Here is a 21,588-nt window from a genome sequence, read left to right on the forward strand (position 1 = left end):
AACATAGATTACAGAGATTACATAAATTGCAGTGGATACAAGGTTAAACAGGTGCAAGTCAGAAGAGTTTTTAGAAATCTTGGGCAAAGAGCCAGGTTTTGAGGCTTTTGCAGAAGGACCAGAGCGAGGGTTCTGCTCTTAGTGCCAGCGGCATGGAATTCCATTGTTTGGCCGTGATACCGGGAAACTGTAGCCTGCTGCTTTTTGCCGTCTAAATCTAGGCATGATAAGGAGATGGGAGTAGGCTGAATGAGTAGGTCTATTGGACTGGACTGTGAAGATTTGGCTGGCAAAGTAGATCAGGGTGCTGTTGGATAGGCATTTGTGTGTTAGCGATAGAGCTTTGAATTTGATACGATTTCACACCAGCAACCACTGGATATTGCGCCTGGCTGAGGAGATATGTTCCTTTTTGGGGGTGTTGAGAGTGGCTCTGATTGCATTGTTTTGAATTATTTGTAACTTACTGATGTTTCGGGCGTTGGACCCTACAAAAGGGATTGTGCCATTTGTTTATTTGTGTGTAGCAGTTGATGAGGGTTTGGTCTGGTTCTCCAGTAGTGTTGATTTTATAGATGATGTGTGTGTCATATGTGTAGTCGTAGCAAGTGAGTCTGTGTCTTATAATGAGGTTGATGACTGGGGTCATGTAGATGTTGAAGAGTAGTGTCAAGAGTGATGAATCCTGTGGAACTCTGCAAGTTGGTGTATGTAGTGCGGATTTGAAGGGGTTAGCCAAGTTGTTCCCATTCTTTCTGTTGAGAAGGCCTTCATCCATAGCAAGACCATGTTGCTGATTCTTATTTCTTGGAGTCTTTCCATTAGTGTTTTGTGGTGGACATTGTCGAAGGGAACTGATAGGTATAGCAGTGTTAGTGCTGACGTGATGTTGGAGTCTGTGTCCCTTTTTAGGTGAACCCAGATGTATAGTTGCGCTGTTCCGTTCCTCTCATGGATCTGAAACCTATTTGTGCCTGGTCTAGTATCCAGTTGCTTTCTAAATGTTGGAGGATTTGTTAATATATGTAGCTATCTACTAGTTACCCTGGGAAAGGGAGGTTTGCAATAGGTCAGTGGTTGGTTGGGTCTTCTGTGTTCCCTGGGGGTTCTTTAGGAGTGGTTTAATATTTGCCATTTAGAAAATGTGTGTTATGGTTCCTACTACCTAGGGAACCCGGCGTTGCCTGTGTCTGATCAAGTGGTGTCTCATGTGCCCTTGAGGATGTTGATCTTGTCCTCTTGTCAGCAAGTTTTGCTTCAGTTTGCTCTGGCATCTCATTTGCCCTGGAGAAGGTTGCTCTTGTCCTCTGGTCGGCAAGTTGTGCTGCTGTTTGTTGTTGTGTTTCAGAAGCTCTTGATATTGATTTTCGCTTTGCATCAGATGGAGCTTTTCTAAGTGATGTTTGTTTTTTGTGCGGCAAGTTTCAGTCACTCAATGGCTTCAGCACATTTTAGAAAATGTCCAAGAAAGATGGATTGATTGTGCTCTCTTCTTAAGTACACTGTAAACTTGCTATTTCCCATATTTGGAGTGGCGTGATGACATTTTTTAAAACATTTTTTTTAATTGCCTTTAAAAATGATTTAATAAACACTTTAGAACTGTATATAGTGGTAATACATTTCAAAGGAATAACCAACACATCGAACATTTTGCTTCAGATACTTTTCCAAATTGTGCCTCCTTCTATTACCTACTGTAGTGAATCGGGGTGAACATCAGTAAATTAGGGTGTATCCGGAGTGTATTTTTTGCATCCAAACATAGACTTCAATCTTGCCTCAGACAAATGAGGAATACATACAAAATGTGGCAGCAGTGGGTCCAACAGTGTGGATTTGTATAGCCGGACAAACATGCACACACACTACATACATTCAACTTTATATATAAAGATTGCCAGTGAGTGGATGAAGAGGTTCCCAAAGTATTCTGCGGGCGTCGCTTAGGTTAGGATAATCTTGTAGATGTCTGGTGGGTAATGGCCTGCTGGTAATCCTGCTTTGTTCCTTTGATTCATTAGGTTGGGGAATTTTTCTGTTGAAATCGGTGAAAAAGCTTTTAGTCTTGTGGTTAGTTCTGGATTTAGATGGCTGGTGGGGTTGGTATTTGTGTTGTTGGGCATACTATTGATGACTTGGTGGATGTCTGTGATTTTGTTTTTTAAATGGTTTGCAAGGTTTTCACAGTTTCTGGGAGGGATGGGTGTGTTGTTGCATGCTGTCGGGTTTCTTAGCTTGTTGATGAGGTAGAACCTTTCTTTTTGGGTTTTGTTCACTTTTGTGATGCATTCAGTGTAGTATAGTTTTTTTGATTTTAGGATTTCGGTTTTTTATAGTCATATGTCTGGTATGCAATTTATTTCTGTTGGTTATAATTTTTCCTCCACTCTTGTTTCTGTTTCCTGTTTTTATTTTCATGGCTCTGAGGTGGGGTGTGATCCATCTTGCCATTGTTTTCTATTGAAAGGGAGTGAAAGGTTTTTCCAGTGCAATGACATCTAGGTTTTCCATAATCCATTTTTGGATTGTCTCTGATTTTACTATGTGGGTTGTCTCTAAAACGATGGTTGAGGTTTTATGGATTCTAGTCTTGTGTTGAGGTCCATGGTGTTTAGCAATTTCCAGTTTCTTTTCTGAATTGTCAGGGATTTTAGAGTGTGGGGTTATATTTGCATTTGTCAGTGGATCAAATGCTTTTATGAGGTGGTCACAGCTGTGAATTTGCAATGGAGGCACTGTTGTAAGCAGATTTCTTTGCCAGAAATTTGTATCTAAGACTTGACCTTTCTGAGTGGGTTGCTCCCTTCACAAATTACTGTAGATGCATAGTTGATAGTTGAGATGTTAGTGTTTTGGCTGTGTTTGTGTTTTTTTCTTCAAACCATATATGGTAGTCTCCTAGTATGACCAGGTGGTCATACTTTATGGCAATAATGGTGGAGGCTTCTACAAATGTGTCTGTGAAAATAGGGTTGTATATCGGTGGTCTGTAAACGAGAAGGAATGAAAGGTTTGTTTGGTGATCCCAGACTAGGTGGAGGAAGAGTGATTCATTGTTTGGGATGTTTAGCGATTGTGCTGTGGTTATCTTTAGGTGATCTTTGTGTGCAACAGTGAGACCTCCTCCTCTTTTTCCTTCTCTGTTTGCTTGTTTCCGTTTGAAGTATTTGGGTAAAGATTTGTGTGCGATTAACTTGAATTCTTCGGTTAGCTAGGTTTTTGTTATGAATAGGATGTCCGTTCCACCATCGCTGTGGAGGTCGTTTATCTGTGTGTTGTGTTTTGACATCAATCTGGTGCTCACTAGGTTGCAGTGCTTAGTTTTGTTTTCTGAAAATTATTTGTCCTTTGAAGACGGTGTTGGTAATTTGATTTGGCATTGGTGTGTCTTCCCTTTTGCCACTACAACAGATTTTGCTGTAGTGGTTGTGTGGCAGTTTTGTTGCTTTTACTTCCTCGTTTAGTAGTTCTAAAAGGATTTTATTTAAGTTGATGTGATCTTTGGGGTTGTCAGTACATTATAATTGATGAGAATTATTCTCACTGCAGTTTTTTATGATAAACGGTGTTATGAAGCTTCTTTGCTTAATTATGTGTCTTCTGTTCATTTCTGGTCAGTCCTTTGTGTTTTCAGTATCCCGCCTTGTGTGATAGGGGATAGTTGGATGTTAAAGTGGGTTTCTGTTAAATCGGCAGTGTGACAGGTAAAGTGTTTTTGGTTGTGTTATGGCAAATGCACTCTCTTCCAGAGAGTGGTTTATTATAGTGTTTCTTAGTGTTCGTTGGTTCCTTGTTGTGATAAGTTGCAATGATTTGTCTTCTTGCATCTGGTTTGTTCTTTTATGGTTCCTTCTTGTGCATCAGACTCTCCTGGGTGATTAGCCTTTTGTTGGGGCTTTGTTGTTGGCTGGGTGCTTGTTGGATGGTTGTCGATTCCTTGTTTGGATTTGAGTGTTTTAATTAGGTTAATGCATCTTGTCCTTTGTGGTGGATTGTCTGGATCTCCAGAGTTTTAGTCTTGTGTTGTTCAGCAGAAGTAGAATATCACAGGGGGAGAATAGTGCCAGGGGAGAATATCGCTGAGGTTGAATAGAGCATTTGCAGAATAACACAGGGCCAGAATAGCACAGGGCTAGAATAGCACAGGGATAGAATAGCAAGAGGGCAGGATAGCCCTGGGACAGCATAGCGCAGGGGTAGGGCAAGTGCCAAGTATGGTTGGGGCAGAATATCATTGGAGAAGAATCTTTCAGGGGGAGAATATTGCAGGGACAGAATATGGCAGGGGAAGAATACTGGAGGAGCCAAGCCTCCCTGTGGTGTTAGCCTAACAGTTGCAAAAATGTCAGTGGTAATGCCTCACAGTGGTAAAACTTCACAGTGGTGGACCCTCACAGCAGCAAAAGCCTCACTGTGGTGGTAGCATTGCCATGGCAAAACTCACAGTGGCAGTAACCTCACAGCAGCAAGAACCTCACAGCGGCGGTAGCTTCACTGTGGCGGTAGCTTCACAGTTGCAAAATCCACCATGGAAAAGTAAAGTGGCAGAGTTTCGGTGTGGTGGAGCTTTTACAGTGGTAGATTTCAACAGTGGCAGAGTTTTATAGTGTCACATTCTCAGCGTGGGAGCTCTTACATTTATAAGATTTGAAACCCGCTAGATGTCATAATATTGCTGAGTCTTGGTGACGAGGCCTAACAATGGTAACAATTAATAATGTCAAATTCGGATAGCGCCGTGGTCTCAAATTAGAAACCTTGCATTAACGAGATTTCTGTGGCCAAGCCTTACAGTGGCAAAATTTGATGGTCCAACATTTTATAGTGCAGAATCTCATATCATCAAGGCTCACATTAACAATATTTCAGTGGCCAAGCCTTGCAGTGGTAAAAAAACTGGTGGTGTAAAAATGTTGTAGCCAGAAAATCTCACATTAGCAAAGCCTGCAGTAGCACATTTCAGTATCCAAACCTTAAGGAAGCACAGCTCATAATTGCAAAATGTGATGGTGGCATGATCTCCCATTAACAAACTCATAATAGCACAGTTTTTTGTAGCCAGACCATACAGAGGCCAGGCTGATAATGACAAAATCTGTTAGTGGGATGATCTGACATTAGTTAAATTCACATCAACACACTTTCAGTGGCCACGCCTGAGGGTAGCAAAACACTGTTGGTATTAAAATGGGATGATGGTACAGTTTCACGTAAGTAGAATTTGCACTGACACAATTTCAGAGTCCAATTATAGAGCTAATACTGACAATGGCAAAATCTGAAAGTGGCACAAGCTCAAATTAACAAAACCTGCATTAACTCAACTTCAGTGGCCAGACCTTATAGTGGCAAAACAATATTAAAAAGCTATTAGCCAATTTCATATTAAGACGCTCTTAGTGGGAAGACTCAAATTGGCACAGCCTTACATTAGGACACTCATAGTGGCAAAATTTTATAATGGCAGCGACTGATCTTGCTAGAACTTGCAGTAGCAACACTGATAGTGGTGAAACTGATATTGGCACAGTATCACATTAAAACAGTCTTATGGGTCATTACAGCTTTTCCGGTATCCTGCCGGTAATTCCGACAGGATACCCGGAAAGCTGCATTACCATCTCTGCTGCCCGAAGTCCCGGTATTACTGGAATGCTAAGGGTGGCGGAGTAACGGTAATTTTTCATTTCCATAGAGTACCATAGGACTCCATGGGATGGGAACTACTGAAGCACCAGCACCATTCTTAACGGTGCCGGTGCTTCAGTGATTTCTCTGCCAGTAGGGGCCTGAACTCCCTGTAGGTCAGGCCTGCTGGTAGTTCACTGCCCCTACCGGCAGACTCAGAGTAAGCTGGTCCAGGAAAAATGCCAAAGCCGGAAGTACCGGCTGTTTTACTGCCATTTTCCCATACTTACTCGTAATGACCCTGTTTTAGTAATACAATCTGATCATGGCATTGATTGATATTGCTAGAGCTTGCAGTAGCAAGATTGATATTGGCACGGTATCACAATGGCATAGTATCATCAACAGATGTCCCTTATCTTGCTGTAGCTATAGCAGGGGGTCAGGACCGCAGTGCAGGACAAGGGTGCCAGGTCAACAGCCAAACAGCCCCTGCAGAGTGCTGTTCTGGGTCAACTGACCCCTAGCTGCACCAATCAAGGCCTGTGGAGGGCGGGCAGATGGAGTGTCAGCAGGTTGGGAGGGGACTGGGTTTGGGCTTTGGGAAGGGGGTGGGCTGGTTTGGGGCTGCAGATGTTTCGTGGGGTGGGCATGGGACTCTGAGGAGTGGCCTAAGGCCTTAGCTTACCTGTATGGGTGGGGCAGTGGTCCTGGCAGCAAGGGTGGGAATTAAAAGAGCTTCCCTGTGCTTCGTTTGTGAATGACCTCAACTCGCATCCCTCACTGCAAGTGGTCCCTCTTTGGACCTGAAGTTGCTTACGCTGTGTTTTCACACATAGAACAATGTCAGGAGATAACTGTTTCCAACTGCCCACACCCAACATTTCTAAGGTTTCCACCCTTAGAAAGGCAAATGTACATTGTTGGCATCCTATATACTCAACAGCACCTTAGCCATCGTTTTGGTTAAATTCACCACGCCATTTCTCCATAGGAAGGCCAAGCATGATAAGGGGCCCAGTGTTAGGCTGTCTTAAATAAATCGGAGATCCAGTTCCCCATGCATGACAAAGAATGGAGTCAACTGTGCAACCCCTAAGATAGAACAAAGGAAACAATTTCCCATCACTCGAAGAGTGTCTATCTTGCCATGTTCATTGAGATTTATATTCTTACCATTGGACCAATGGCACTCCCCTCATAGTGCTTAGCAAACCTGTGTATCCCCACCATTTTCCTGACCCTATTTCTATTGCAAGGCTGGTACACACTGAAAAAATAAAAATGAACATTTGTAGTGTGGGCTTTCTCCATGCAAGGAACAGAAAAACGTATTATTTCTGGTCCAAGACCTCTCCATGCCTCTCCAAGGAAAAAGCAAATGTATAGCTTGGGCTGGCCTCCTGCAAGAAAGAGAAAGACATACTATTTCAATCATGGGCCTGTCTAATTTCTGACACCATCATGCTAGAAATAGTATTTTCCCCTGAATCATGCTGTGAGTTTCTGGTCACCTAAACCTTTATCTACTCATCTTAATGGGTCAGATTTGGGTCACATTCCACCCATTTATCCTTGTTAACATGAAGATATGGAAAGCCCAACCATGATGCCCTGTGTCACCTTTCTGTTCAATTCTAAGATCCGCGGAGTGGCCCAGGAGGCAGATATCTTTATTGATGATATTGCTCTATAACATAGGTCTGCGACCTTTGGCTGTCCAGATGTTTTGCACCACAACTCCCATTAGCCCTAGGGAGCATAGCCAATAGTGAGGGATCCTGTGAGTCGCAGTCCAAAACATCTGGAGGGCCACAAGTTGCAGACCCCTGCTCTATAACCACATGGCTGAAAGGAAGTAAGTAGAACCCCTACATTTGTGTTTGTGGGTTTGTATGTGGTGTTCTTGGGGACTTAATGCCTCATGAACAGTGAGGTCTAGTGTCATGAAATTTGCATGGAATATTCTTTATTCCATTGTCGAATTAATGAAACTATTTCTGGCTCGATAGGTCATCCCATTACCGAGATAAATAATCTTTTTGGTTTTTTTTGGCTTAGTTTTTCGGCATTAAGTTTTGGCAATCTACAGGTAATTTGTCACAGTGCTCATCATCAAGCGTAGAATCGCAAACATGATCAACACCTAATTAACTTCTATCGCAACATTTTGTAAAGGACAGGTACTTCACCCTGATGATATCAAATGGAATTTCGCTACAATTTGAAGATGACATAGTTTAATCAGTTGATTTGAAGCCATTTCATGGTTTAACAAAAAGACTTCTTACTTCTGTATTCTCTCCTTTCATTAATGCTTTAATTCCACCAATATATTTGTACAGAAATGCCACAAAAAAAGAGAACAGTATTTAAAACAAAACATCGAAAGCTGAAACATGGTCAACATTCTGAAGAAGGAAGATCTCAAGACCATGAAGCTGATAGAATTCAACATGCTTTCAGACAGAACAATGAAATTGGTGAAGAATCTAAAGCAAGACTTACTAATCAGAGAATTTGTGCTGCTTCAAATTAAAGCAACAAAACTGCTGAAGAAATGGAAACACAACTTGCTGTTAAGAGAATTAGTGCTGCTGAACAACAAAGGGATGAAACTGCTCAAGTAACTCAAGCAAAACCTACTGATCTGAGAATTTGTGCTGCTAAAAAACAAAGCAGAAACTGCTGAAGAAACTGAAGTGAGACGATCAGAGATTTAAAAATCTGAGAATTGAAAGCCTGAATGAAGCCAGGTAGTTAAGCTAGTGTTTGAATAGATCCCAACACTAGTACTGTGAAAACATGCAAATTAATAATGAATACTGGACATCCTAGGATGGGCTACATAAAGACCCACCAAACAAATGCCATAGACAACACCCTAGACATCCTAGAGCACCCCCCCTACTCCCTGCTCCTCCTCTGGCCCTTCTGCAGCCACCTCTCCTCCCTCCTTCTCTGCCTTTCCCCTGTTCTCCCCAGACAAGGTTTCAAGACAAGTCCGATCTATGAAAGTCTCGTCCAAACAGGTTCACCCCTGTTCCTCCAAAATCTTCAAGGACCACATTGACTCCCTGGCCGCTGCCCTGGCTGACTTCTGAAACCACTCCTTTGCCACTGGAGTCTTCCGATCCCCCTGAAGCACTCCCTTGTGCACCCTCTTCTCAAGAAACCCTCTGCCGACCCCTCCTGCCCGGCTAACTATCGCCCAATCTCCATCACACCCTTCCTGTGCAAACACCTTGAAAAGCTGGTAATCTCCTAGCTTAATCTCCACACTGAATCTGTTGGTTGTCTTCATACCATCGGTCTGGCTTCAGAGCTGCAAGAAGCACGGAAACTGCTCTCCTGAACATCTGTGAAGGCCTGCTCTCCAACTTTTTTCTAACAGTCCCTGTGTCCTCATCTTCCTTGATCTCTCTTCAGCCTTTGACACGGTTAACCATGCCATCCTGCTCAAATGTCTCTGTGATAACCTGGGTATCACCAGTCAGGCCCTGGCGTGGCTGCATTCTTTCCACTCTGACCGGCCCTCCCGGGTCCAACACGGATCCTTCCTCTCTGCTATCTTTTTCTCTACCTGTGGTGTCCCCCAGGGGTCTGACCTCTCTCCCTGGCTTTTCAACCAATACTTGGCACTTCTTTCCCACCGCATTGCTGCTCTCTGCCCCAACTTTCAGTGCTATGTGGATGACACTCAGCTCATTTTCAGGCTACCTTCGGCCACCTTTTCTCCGTCTCTCATCACTGACTGTCTGTCTGCTATCCAGGAGTGGTGTGCCACCAATGACCGATGCCTTAATGACAGTAAGACCGAGATTCTCCTCATCGGCACACCCACTCCCTACTTTTCTGTCTTTCTCTGGCCTGCCTCTCTTGGCTCTCTTCCTGCTCCCACCTGAGAGGTTAAAAACCTTGGGGTCATCTTCGACTCCACACTCTCCTTCTCTCCTCACATCTCTGACGTCTCTAAGAAGTCACAATACCAGCTGCACCTCCTCAGAGGTATTCTTCCTTTCCTCTCCTTCGCCCAGAATCTCACTATCGTCTCCAGAGCTCTGGTTCTCTCTAGGCTGGATTACTGCAACAGCTTCTTTCTAAATCTGCCTGCATCTACTCTCCGCCCTCTGCAACTCATCCAGAACTGGACTGCGAGACTTGTCCTTGGCCTCAAGCCCAGGGATCGTATCTCTACAGGACTGAAATCTCTGCACTGGCTCCCAGTGGCTGCGAGGATTAAGTTCAAAACCCTCTGCATTGTCCACAAGGCCTTCTGGGGCCTGGGGCCTCAATACCTTCAACTCTCTCTTCCTAAATATCTTCCTTCTGGAGCTCTGCGCTCATCAGCCTCCAACTCCCTCAGGGTCAGTCGCTTCTCCAAGCAACGAGTTGGTGGTAGATCTCTTTCCTCTGCTGGGGGCCTCCCTCTGGAACAGCCTCCCTGCCTCCCTACAAACTTGAGGAGAACCATCTCTGGTTCCGGAAGCACCTCAAAACCTTTCTCTTTGCTTCTGCTTTTTCTTCTCCTCTCCCCTGCTGACCCCCTGGCTGAAACTGCACTGGTTACCTGGCCACCCTCTGATCTCGGGCCCAGGTCCCTCCCCTGCCAGTCACACACACCTGCACTGCCTGCCTGGCAACCCCTGCACTTGGCACTGTTTCTGTATCCCTACAGTTCCACCATCAGCACTTGACACCTGATTTGTGCACTTACCTTTGCACTTGCCACCTGCTGGCCGTTACTTTACCTTGTAATTATTTATTCCCTTGTATTGCACTGCCCCTTCCTCCTGCCCCACACATTTTCCATTCCCCGATCCCATGCACTTGCTCGATCTGAATGACACCTGGCCTAGTAGGATCGTTGTCTGTCCTTCCTTTGATCCCCCTCACTTGCGTCGTTGCGCCTTGAAACACTTGTGTATAGGGCGTTATAAATGCCACTTCATATCATATCATAAGCACAAACACACATTTCAGTGCTGCTGTGCTATCCCAGAGGCCATGGGTTGCAACTCCAACCCTGCCTGCGTGAATTTTATGCAGACCAATGTGAGCCTGGGCACTATACCACAGCCCACCATGGGGATTATGACACATTACAGTGATCTGTGAATATTTACAGGTGACTTTACTTAGGTTTCCATCAGGACTATGAGACACAAGCACTGCCGGCACCAAACCACTAATTATTTTGTCAAAGGAAATTCCTGTGACAATGACATACTCCCCACATCCATTATGAAATCATTCACCAGAGCTGTGCTTCCCCCATTCCTAAACATCATCAAATCCCCTTCCCTCACAGGAAAACTACCACCCTATCTCTCACCTCCTCCTCATCTGGAAAGTCCTAGAAAAGGCAATGGTGTCCCAACTCCAAGACCATATCAGCCCGCTCCACTCTTACCAAACTGGCGTCTGACCATGGGGCTGTATTTAAATCACCACCAGCAAGGTTGTGGATGATACCATCGGGATCACTGACAATAGTGACCTCAACCTCCTGATCCCACTGGATTTCTCAGTTGTATTCAAAGATCAGCACACCCTACTGCTTTCTTGTTCCACGGCTCCATCCAATCCCCAATTATGTCCAGCCCCTACCCCTCTGTGGGACACTAATGTTTAACAAGCACAACATTACATGAATATGTTTATGGATACCACGGTTGCTTCTGATCCTACTTGGACACCATCCAAACATGCATGTTTGCAGTCCAACTTAAACAGAGTCTCACAAAAACAAAGTTCATCCTCAACAATGTGGGCAAATCCGATCTCCTGGTCAACATTTATCTCCAGCCCACACAGGGACGGATCTGAGGCCTTCAAGAAGAACATACAAAAGTAATACCTGGTGACTTGGTAACTAATAAGCTTTCTCTGGAAGATTTAACGTTTTTCGTCTCCCAGCTATCTTGGGCTGATCTCGAGTTAGAGAAGATCTCAACCCACGTAACAACCTCCATTGCGTCACCATCCATTTGTGCATAGACTAAATTACTGTGCATCATCTACAAAGCCCTCCTCTATTTAAACCTGCCTGAAGGAGATTCAACATCTATCTAGTTGCTCCCTCATCATCAGCGGCTACAATACAATGGTAGTGAAGATCAGAAAGATCAATAAGGAAAAATATGAAGAGGAGCCTTCTTGTTCTATAGTCTATGATGAAGTCCCATATTGGAGGTCATTGTATCGCCATTGGGCAGTGTGTGAGGATATTGTGCTGTTTGGTAGAACGGTGGTCCGATGAGGACGCAGTGCTATGTATCTGCAGAAGTAACCTCATTGCCAGATGCTATAATCCTGATATCATTAGCCCCAGTCATGCTTTGCCTCTGCTCCTTCCATGGAGAAGTAGGCCCTAAGCAATTTTCAGATCTGGGTAGTCACAGGGAATATCCTTAAAGTAGCTCATAATCTGTGCAAGTTTAAGTGAATACTCTTTAATAAATTTGCACAGAATAACCCCACAAAATCCAGATGCTGCAATAGTGATTTGATTTGATTGTTTTTTAAATTGGATTGTGCAGAATAGAAAGCAAAGAAAACTAAATTGCCTTTGGTTGCAGTAAGAAACAAAATCTGCAAATATGCCTTGGAACCAGGGCATGGTTACAGGACTAGAGCTGTTTTTACTTATTTTCAGTTCGAAAAATTGGACAAAAGACGTTTCAATTGGAAGTGAGTACCAGATCTTGTAAGCTTGCATTGAAAGACTTCCATCACCTCTGGCTTTTTAAAACGAGCTGTGGACAGCAGAGGAGCACCAGAGGAGAACAGTCTTTTTTTATGGGAGTTATGGGATGATTTTTGAGGCAAGGTAACCAGCATCTATATCATGAAAGCACTGGAAAACCATTCAACAAAGTTAAAGCTGAAACTTTCTTATGACAGGCAATCCATTTAATTGGTCCTAAAATGAAGAGTAAGAGTCAGATTTACAGTGACCAATCCAGCGTAATCCAATTTTGAATTCACAAGTGGCCGGATTACAACCCAGTGGTTGTCCCATGAATAGTAAGAAAGGATCTACTTAAGTTGAAGAAGCTTGAATAAAGATCCCTTAACGACTGTAAGAATCTGAACATTTAGGCTGTTATCTGCATCCCATATTATACTTATCGCTTTGACCCACCCTGCAAACTTAGGGAAATCACCAAGAAGAGCGAGAGGAGCAAGAAGAAGGGTTGAATCCCTCAGAAGATGGAGGAGGCCTAGCAGAACTACCTCTGTCTTTAAGGAGTTGCGTTTAAGTCCATTCCACTTCATCCACTCACTCACCTGGTCAAGACCAGAAGTGAGTGACAAGAAATCATGCTGGTAGCCATTGGCACGCAACGTTTGTGTCTTGTCTCTGTAAGAATTGTATCCTAAAACAATGATATTAAGGAATTTGAAAAAAGGAACCAAATAGATGTTAAAAATGGCTGGGACAAATGGGAGCAATGGGGGTCTTTTCAGGCGCCATAGCCTCTAAGTACTGGACACGGCTGTAAAGGGTCAAGCTGAACTTGCTACACACATCCGCTAAAGTAGGAGCTGCACCCGTCCAGGGATGCTCCCTTAACATTGGCGAATTCAAATAAGCAGTTTAATATTTAAGAGAAATAGGTGATTCACAATATCAGAAGCAAAGATAGATCCAGCAAATTGTGAAGGGAGGGACGACCTTTGTCTGCTAAGGTGTGAATGACTTTACTGTCTGGCAGAAGGTCAGTCTCAGTCCCATAGTTTGGTCAAATAGAGTGATAGCGATCAAGCACCGCTGCGGATTTGATTTGCCATTGAAGCCAAGCAGTACCTACCTTTTGTATTATCGAATGAAGTCAAGTGAAAGGTCAGTAGTTATCATAACTGAAAACATGAAAAAACTCCAGGATTCAGCGCCAGTGTAGAGTTGGATTGTTTAATGGCACAATCTGTTTGCACAATCTTATGTGCGAGCCCTCTACTCGATTACGCGTTTCGGCTCCCACGAGCCTTTGTCAAATCAGGGCCAGTAGCAGAAAAGTCCGTACGAACATTGTGTGAAACAGTTATAGGGACAAATCCCAAGGTATCATAACTGGTCTGCTCAAGACAGCTTTTCTTCAAGAGGGTATTCAAAATTCCCTGTTTCTCTGCTATGGAAGCTTCTCGTGTAGGTAAAGAGAGACTGATAAACTTTACAATCCAAGGGGTAAACCATTGAGGGCCCGATTCATGGAATTAGTTGGGCGGTAAATAGGGACTTTGAGCGCCAAACTGTGTGCAAAATCCTTTTTGTCGATTCATGGAATCAACTGTGTGTCACTTTTTTCTACTTTACAGGGACTTCTCGCAGGCTCGGCAGTTCTCTGCGAGTGAGCGAGTCCCTTGCGTGAGACCCCATGCAGGGTATGGACGTGGCTTGCACATAGAGCAGTGAAGTGGTGGAACTCATAAAAGAAGGAAGAACAAGTGAAAATGTGGGCATTACGAGGGATGGCCCAGGGCAATCCATTGCACGCCCACTGTCACGCGGAACGATACGTATTTATAGATTCAACCGTGCAACCTCTCGGCAGGGAAAGGGCCACGCAAAGCCCTCATACTTTCCGCCAGTCGGGTGTTGGATTTAGTGGGCAGTGTAGCTGGGTTCAAGCATGGGATACGGGGGTTTGCATGCAGATATTGTGAGTTTTACCTGAGTTACCATAAATCGTACGCATGTTGTCAGGGTGTCGGTAACAGTTACGGGGGACCCCGCGCAGGGTCCCCAAGATGCAGGCCTGCTTGCGGGGGACCACATGCATTTTTTGACGGGTGCATGTATTTGCGCACGTGGAGCAGGCAAAGGCAGCTGTTTCTGGCTGTTTTTGCTTTGCGGGGGGGGGGCGTGTCAGAGGCTTTCCGGCCGTGACTTAACATATATGATTTACTTTGCGTAAACAATTCTATGAATATGCAGAGTGTGTTGAAAAACTTCTGCGCACAGGCTTGCGCACTTTCGTTCTCTGTGCGCAGTCTTTGTGGGATCAATGCGCTCTTTTCCATAAATCGGGCCCTGAGATTTTGCAAAAGTTGTTAGAATAACATCAATGGGGCTAGAAGTAGGTGAACTAACAAGTGGAAGAATATGAGAAGAATCAATATCAGAACTGGAAATGATAATACTGTGCCATGTAACATGTATGAGATTGAATAGGTATCAGAAATAAATGTGACATCTGTACCAATTTCAGGTTGGTTCTTTATGACCTTCAGTAGCTGGGCAAAGAAGCCATCCAACTCTCACTTTCAAACTTGCCCTATTACAACACTCGCATTCTCTCCCATACACAAAGCAGGTTCCATTTACTACACAATTCAGCACACATCCATAACACACACACCATCATTCACTGATCAACCCAAAATACTGCACACCTTGCCCCTCATATAACAGAAGCAGAGACAGATTTATCAAACATGACAGGGCACAGTCCCTAAAATGATGTAGCTACAGACTTGAGCATGTGCTTGCCCCGATTCTGGACGGGGGAGTATTTTAAATAAGGTTGTTTACAAAGGTTGATGTACTTAAGTGTGGATTAAGATCAACTGTGGATTAGGTAGCCTTCTGGTACGTGAGACTATGTACTGAAGTGGAAGTAGCAGCAAAGACCAAGGTATGAGTAGACACGAGTTTACCCAAGCTGTAGAATCATGGGGGACACACTCACTCTTATCCTCACTTATGCAAAGTCCATTTCCATCAAGAACTCTGGTTAACTATTGCATGTAGAGGGGGGATAACTATGACCGCGACTGTTCAGGAAAGGCACAAAGAAAAATAAGCAACACCTTCACAATGTGTATTCAGAATAATCACAGTACCTAGACCCTATAGAGTTGGGTATAAAAGCAGAATGGAACATGTTACAGTGTCATAGAAATAGCATAGAAACCCAAGCTACTCCTCACTGATCAGGACCAACAAGGCCAAAACATTCTGGGGATGCTTGTGGTCTCATGCAGAAGGGATGTGACCAAGCAGTTTGGGCTGGACTGCCCCTTTTGGGGTGGGGCCAAGCCTGAGTTGCATATGGTCTTTCCCCTTCAGTAATGGCTTGGCAGGGGAAGAATAATTGCCTGGAGGGTTGCCCAGAGCAATGCCATAGGTTAGAATTAATTTTAAACCTTCCAGCCATCACCTATTTTGTGTATATCACCCGGCGTGAGCTGGGTATGCTCAAACATGGGTCTCGTGCCTGTTGGGCTTAGAGACCAGAAGCTACTCCTCACTGATGAGGCCCAACAAGGCCGAAACATGTTTGGGGATGCTTGTGGTCGCGTGCAGAAGGGATCTCACCAAGCAATTCGGGCTGGACTGCCTCTTTTGCAGTGGGACCAAGCCTAGTTTGCATGTAGTCTTTGCCCTTTTGTAATGGCTTGGCAGGTAAAGAACGATGGTCTGGGGGGTTGCCCAGAGTAATGCCAAAGGTTAGGATTCATTCCAAACCTTCCAGCCATCACCTCTTTTGTTTTGCGATAGAAATAGCATAACCAGCTATACTCTGATTGGGCAGGGCTACCAAGGAGTGAAGATTGTAAATCTCCAAGGATTAAGGTAGCATATCATCTACTGAGACTTCTATCTAGACTGGCCAAAGTAAAGGGAAAGGTATTGACTTCAGAGTTTCTTCCTACAAGTACAAATGGAAGTGTGCAAGATTTCAATCTCATCATGAAACTGTCCACTCGGTCACCTTTTTCCTGCCTTGTGGAGTGAAAAATGTATTGCTCGTATTAGGATTGTAGTAGTCCGACAAACTTGTCTTGCGCTCCTTATATGGGTCATCTGAGAATTCGTGGGAGATGTTCCTGACATCCGGGCTGGCACTGAACAAGATCAGGCCCTTTCTTCTTGTTATTGGTCTTTCAGGTCACGGGCGCCAATGAGTACATCAAAATCGCACATCCATCGGGACCAGCGAGGATCCAGGTGCAATGAGTCAGACAAATTAAAAGGCAGTGGAAGGTGTGACGACAGGGCATCTGATGAAGGGCGTTGTCCTAACACTAGGACAGATCTGGCAGGCGATGCAGCAGACAGGGAGGAGGCTGAGACTTGTGAGGACATGAGGAAAGGGTAAACGATGCTCAAGACGCAGGATTTCACAGCATTGATGTCCCTTCACCTATGGTGCAGAAACTTCATAGAAGTAATCAAGAAACCCAATATGGGTCAGAGATACTGGTAAACAGATTTGTAAAGATACTTATAATTCTGTTTCGTTCTCCAAGACTTGGAGCTTACAATGCGCCTCATGCAGGTAGGAACGAGCGGGAAGGGAATGCCCTAAAACCAGAGGAAAGAACCTCTCCCCACCGCTCCCATGTGTCGGCCTGCAGCATTGCTGTTCTCACCCACAGAACTATGCGTGGATGATGATGGCACCAGAGGAGAAGCTGGAAGGAGCTGGACACAAGACATGGCAGTAACCTCCAGGGTTGACAATGGCACAAGAGGAGAAGCTAGAAGGAGCTGGACACAAGACATGGGAGTAACCTCCAGGGTTGACGATGGAGCAAGAGGAGAAGCTGGAAGGAGCTGGACACAAGACATGGCAGTAACCTCCAGGGTTGACGATGGCACACGAGGAGAAGCTGGAAGGAGCTGAACACAAGACATGACAGTAACCTCCAGGGTTGACGATGGCACAAGAGGAGAAGCTGGAAGGAGCTGGGCACAATACATGGCAGTAACATCCAGGGTTGAAGAAGGCACAAGAGGAGAAGCTGAGACGAGGTTGACACAAGAAATGGCAGTAACCTCCAGGGTTGACGATGGCACAAGAGGATAAGCTGGAAGGAGGTTGACACAAGACATGGCAGTAACCTCCAGGGCTGACAAGGGCACAAGAGGATAAGCTGGAAGGAGGTTGACACAAGGCATGGCAGTAACCTCCAGGGATGACGATGGCACAAGAGAAGAAGCTGGAAGGAGGTTGACACAAGACATGACAGTAACCTCCAGGGATGACGAGGGCACAAGAGGAGAACCTGGAATGAGGTTGACACAAGACATGGCAGTAACCTCCAGGGATGACGATGGCACAAGAGAAGACGCTGGAAGGAGGTTGACACAAAACATGACAGTAACCTCCAGGGTTGACGAGGGCACAAGATGAGAAGCTGGAAGGAGGTTGACACAAGGAATGACAGTAACCTCCAGGGATGACGATGGAACAAGAAGAGAAGCTGGAAGGAGGTTGGCACAAGTCATGGCAGTAACCTCCAGGGATGATGATGGCACAATAGGAGAGGCCAGAAGGAGCTAGGCACAAGGCATGGCAGTAACCTCCAGGGTTGACGAAGGCACAAGAGGAGAATGTGGAAGGAGGTCGACACAGGACATGGTGGTACTCGCCAGAGTAGTGTGGGCGTCAGAAATCAGATTCAGAGGTCAGAAAGACCAATTATATTCTGAAGTTAAGCATTGTCTTGCAGGTGTTTGGGTTTTCCCTGGCTATCAAGCGACATTTCAGATAAGTGTCCGGCTCATTCGAAATACACGTCCAGGCCTTGTAAATCCAAACATTATGTGGTATGCATGATTACATGCTCACGCTTGATAAATTGTTTTGTGTCAGGCATGGAATATGGTGAGTAAGCACCTTTCTAATATCTTCCACCAAGCCAATCTGTCCTCTACAGGTTATTTATCTGAAAGTTTATGTAGATATAAACAGTGGGCGCTGAGTTCACAGAGCTTTCTTTCCACCTTTCAACACTACTGCACATGGGTCATCTCTCTCTCTCTCTCTCCCTCTCTCTCTCGCATAAAACATGTGCACTTAAATAAACAATAAGAGCATCCTGTCTCGTAGGAACTGAGCAAAAGGTTAAACACCTCTCCCGGCACCACTAAAGCAGCCCAGCAATCAAGTTGACGGATCCCTATCGAAACGCTAGGAAAATCCATCTACACCTTGGCCAAACGTCAATAAAACCAATTGTAAGTGTACGATTGTGCTAGCTTGTTGTGTAAGTCATTGATTGCCCAGAAGTAATAGCTAATTAGACACTACCTAGTCTGCCATGCTGTCAAGTGAACTGCAGCACTGCTCATTATCTGCTATTGAAAAAAAGTCATAGGTGCACGATGGCCATGGCGGAGACTGATTGGTCCTATTATTGGTTGAGGAAAAGATTATGGCTGATCTTGGGCACAGAATGGCTGTCACGGCAGGTCAAAATATATTTGCATGCACGGGAACTACATTTAAAGGACCTATGTAGTGTTGCCTTGTGAGGAAGTTTGTCTTTTTCTCTGCCGTTTCATGCTTGTCTTTTTCACAACCGTTTTTGGACTGTGCTATTTATTTTATTCTCAAGTTGATTTTTTTCATAGAACTTTGCGGTTTGTTTTCAATGTTTTCCTACACGCGGACTTTCACATTCAAACTATCTGACAGCGAGATAGCTGTCTTGTAGGGGCAACGCTGCTTGGTGACACGTGTTTGAATCTCGGCAGGGGCGACTCTGCCTTCGCTCCTTCTGAGGTCAATACAACTAGTAACAGTCAACTGAGTAATCATGAATTCAGCTATTATTACAGCACTTACAAGCAGAAGGCATCCATCAAGTACTCCCTGTTTACCTAATGGTATTATTATTGAGAATCTAGCAACTTCCCCCTGGTGCCCAGTGCGCCCCCCAGCCTCCTGCTGCTGCAGCCCTTTTATGCACCCCTACCGCATTGTTGTGTTGTGCCGTGATGCTCATCAGACACCCTGTGATCCCCCCAGCCAACAGAGCACACTGGACGCACTGCTTCTTGTCCGGGCTCCAAGGGTGCACTGGCGCTCATGTGGCACACCCCCTTTATTAACCCACATGCGGCAGAGTTACATCACTCCGCCGCATATGTCTCCTTAAAGGTACACCAAAAGCTGCTTCTGCTACTGAACCTCAGCTACCCAGAGACATACTTAATTGTGACACCACTCTGGGAAATTGAAAAGGTCCTAACGGTAGAAAAGTGTAGCGCTCTCCAATAAAAGGCAGGGCAACCATGAATTCTTTCAATGTTAAAAACGACTGTGCACTGTTTTGAATAAAAAGAAATAACTAGAAAAGTCAACCAACACTAACATTAAAAAACATCAGTAAGGGGTGTGTGGCTAGGCGCATCCTCGACCAAGATGGCTCCCTAAGAGCCTCCAAAGCGGTGAAGGAGAATTACTTGCAAAACCCCTCTCCTGGCTACTGAAAGTGGATTAACAAGGTAGCTGTGGGATGTGCAAGTTCCGGGTTGCTGGCCGGTGTCTTGCCGCTCTATAATGGCCCCCGGAGCCCAAAGATTGAGCATGGTGTGCGGTGGATCGCTCACCTAAGAAATGGAGTCTCCTCTCCTGGCCCTGAAAGTATGGTGTGAGCCATGGTGCTGACGACCCGTGTGATGTCCAAAAAAAACAAGCATTGCATGGGTGAAACGCCTTTCTCCTCCTAATTGCCCCCTCTCCAACGAAAGCGCGGGAAACTGATGCGCTCCACTAATGAAGACAGCGCATAGTGGTTACATGGGAACATGTTTTCTCTAATGCATGCATCTACGGGGAAGGGCCCAAGGACATTCACCCCTCCATTGACAGCAGTGTCAGAGGCCACAGCCCAGAACTGCTGATCCAGCAAAGGACTGGGTAACACAGCGCAGCACGCTCCACCCGCCGGCACCCAGAGTGCCCCCACGTGCGCCTCCGCACGCGCTCCACATGAATTTTGTGGCACCATTGGACAGAAGCAGCAACATAGCATCCGGAATGCACCCAGTTTACAGAGGGAGGACGCTGGGACACTCACTCACAGGCTGAAACAGCAGACCCCTTCGCGAAGAGGTAAGCCCCTACAGCCAGGCTGCACCCATCTGGAGGCGTTAGCACAAGACAAGTGAGAACATGGCAGATGACATCACAATGCCGCAAAGATTGCAGAGCCAGTGCCGTAACCCAGACACCAGCACGTGGCTGGATACCACGCAGGGCACGTTCATGCAACCATTTCAACCATTTGGTGCCCGCACCAGGCTCCGGTGGGAACTGTGGTTACAGCAGTTCGAACTCTCCCTTCACACCCGCAAGAACGAGGATGAAGAGATGAAGAGGGCGTTTCTCATGCTCAACCTAGGCACGATGGCCCTTTGCATTTTCAATGCCCTACCAAACCGAGGTACGGATGACGACTATGCGACAGCCAAGGACGTCCTCACGAAGAAGTTCAAGCCAAAGGCCAGCCACGACTTCGAAAGATTTAAGATGAGCCAGGCCAGACAACGCCCGCAGGAGAGTATAGATGACTTCCACAGCCGGCTGTGGGAAATTGCACTGTCGTGTGACTTCCCGAATGAAGAGATCTCAGTCAGACAACAAGTCAACATGGGCTGTCCTCAGAGAAGCTAAGGCGCGCTGTCCTGGCTGAAGAAGACCTCCTGCTCAACACCATCCTGGCCATGGGGCACCTACACGAAACGACGGAGGAGTATTTGGTGGAGATGGAGCAGATTATAAGTCGTCTGCCCTTAAAAACTGACCTGACGAAGAACAACACCCCAACGATCAACGCCCTAAGGCAACACAGGCCACGAGGGGGGCCACCCAGCACGAGACTAAAAGACTGCATATGGTGCGGAGGACAACACGGCAGAAACTAACCATGCCCAGTGTATGGCACCACGTGCCACAAATGCAGGAAAGAAAATCATTATGCATCGGTATGCCTAAGCTCTAGACCGCCCAGGGAGACCGCCCAGGGATACCACCCGCAGGGAGAACACCCCACGACACAGCGACGACGCAGGAGCGCGAGGATCCACCAGGCACCAAGAGAGACAACTGCACCTCCAAAGAAAACCAACGGAGAGGCCCCGGTACAGCAGAAGCGGGCACACCTGGGCCATGGCCCGGTAATGGTTTGGACAGCCCCAGCAGCAGCGAGGGAGAC

Source organism: Ambystoma mexicanum, chromosome 11, assembly GCF_040938575.1.
Source record: "Ambystoma mexicanum isolate Mex_15411 chromosome 11, UKY_AmexF1_1, whole genome shotgun sequence".
Classification (NCBI taxonomy): Eukaryota; Metazoa; Chordata; class Amphibia; order Caudata; family Ambystomatidae; genus Ambystoma; species Ambystoma mexicanum.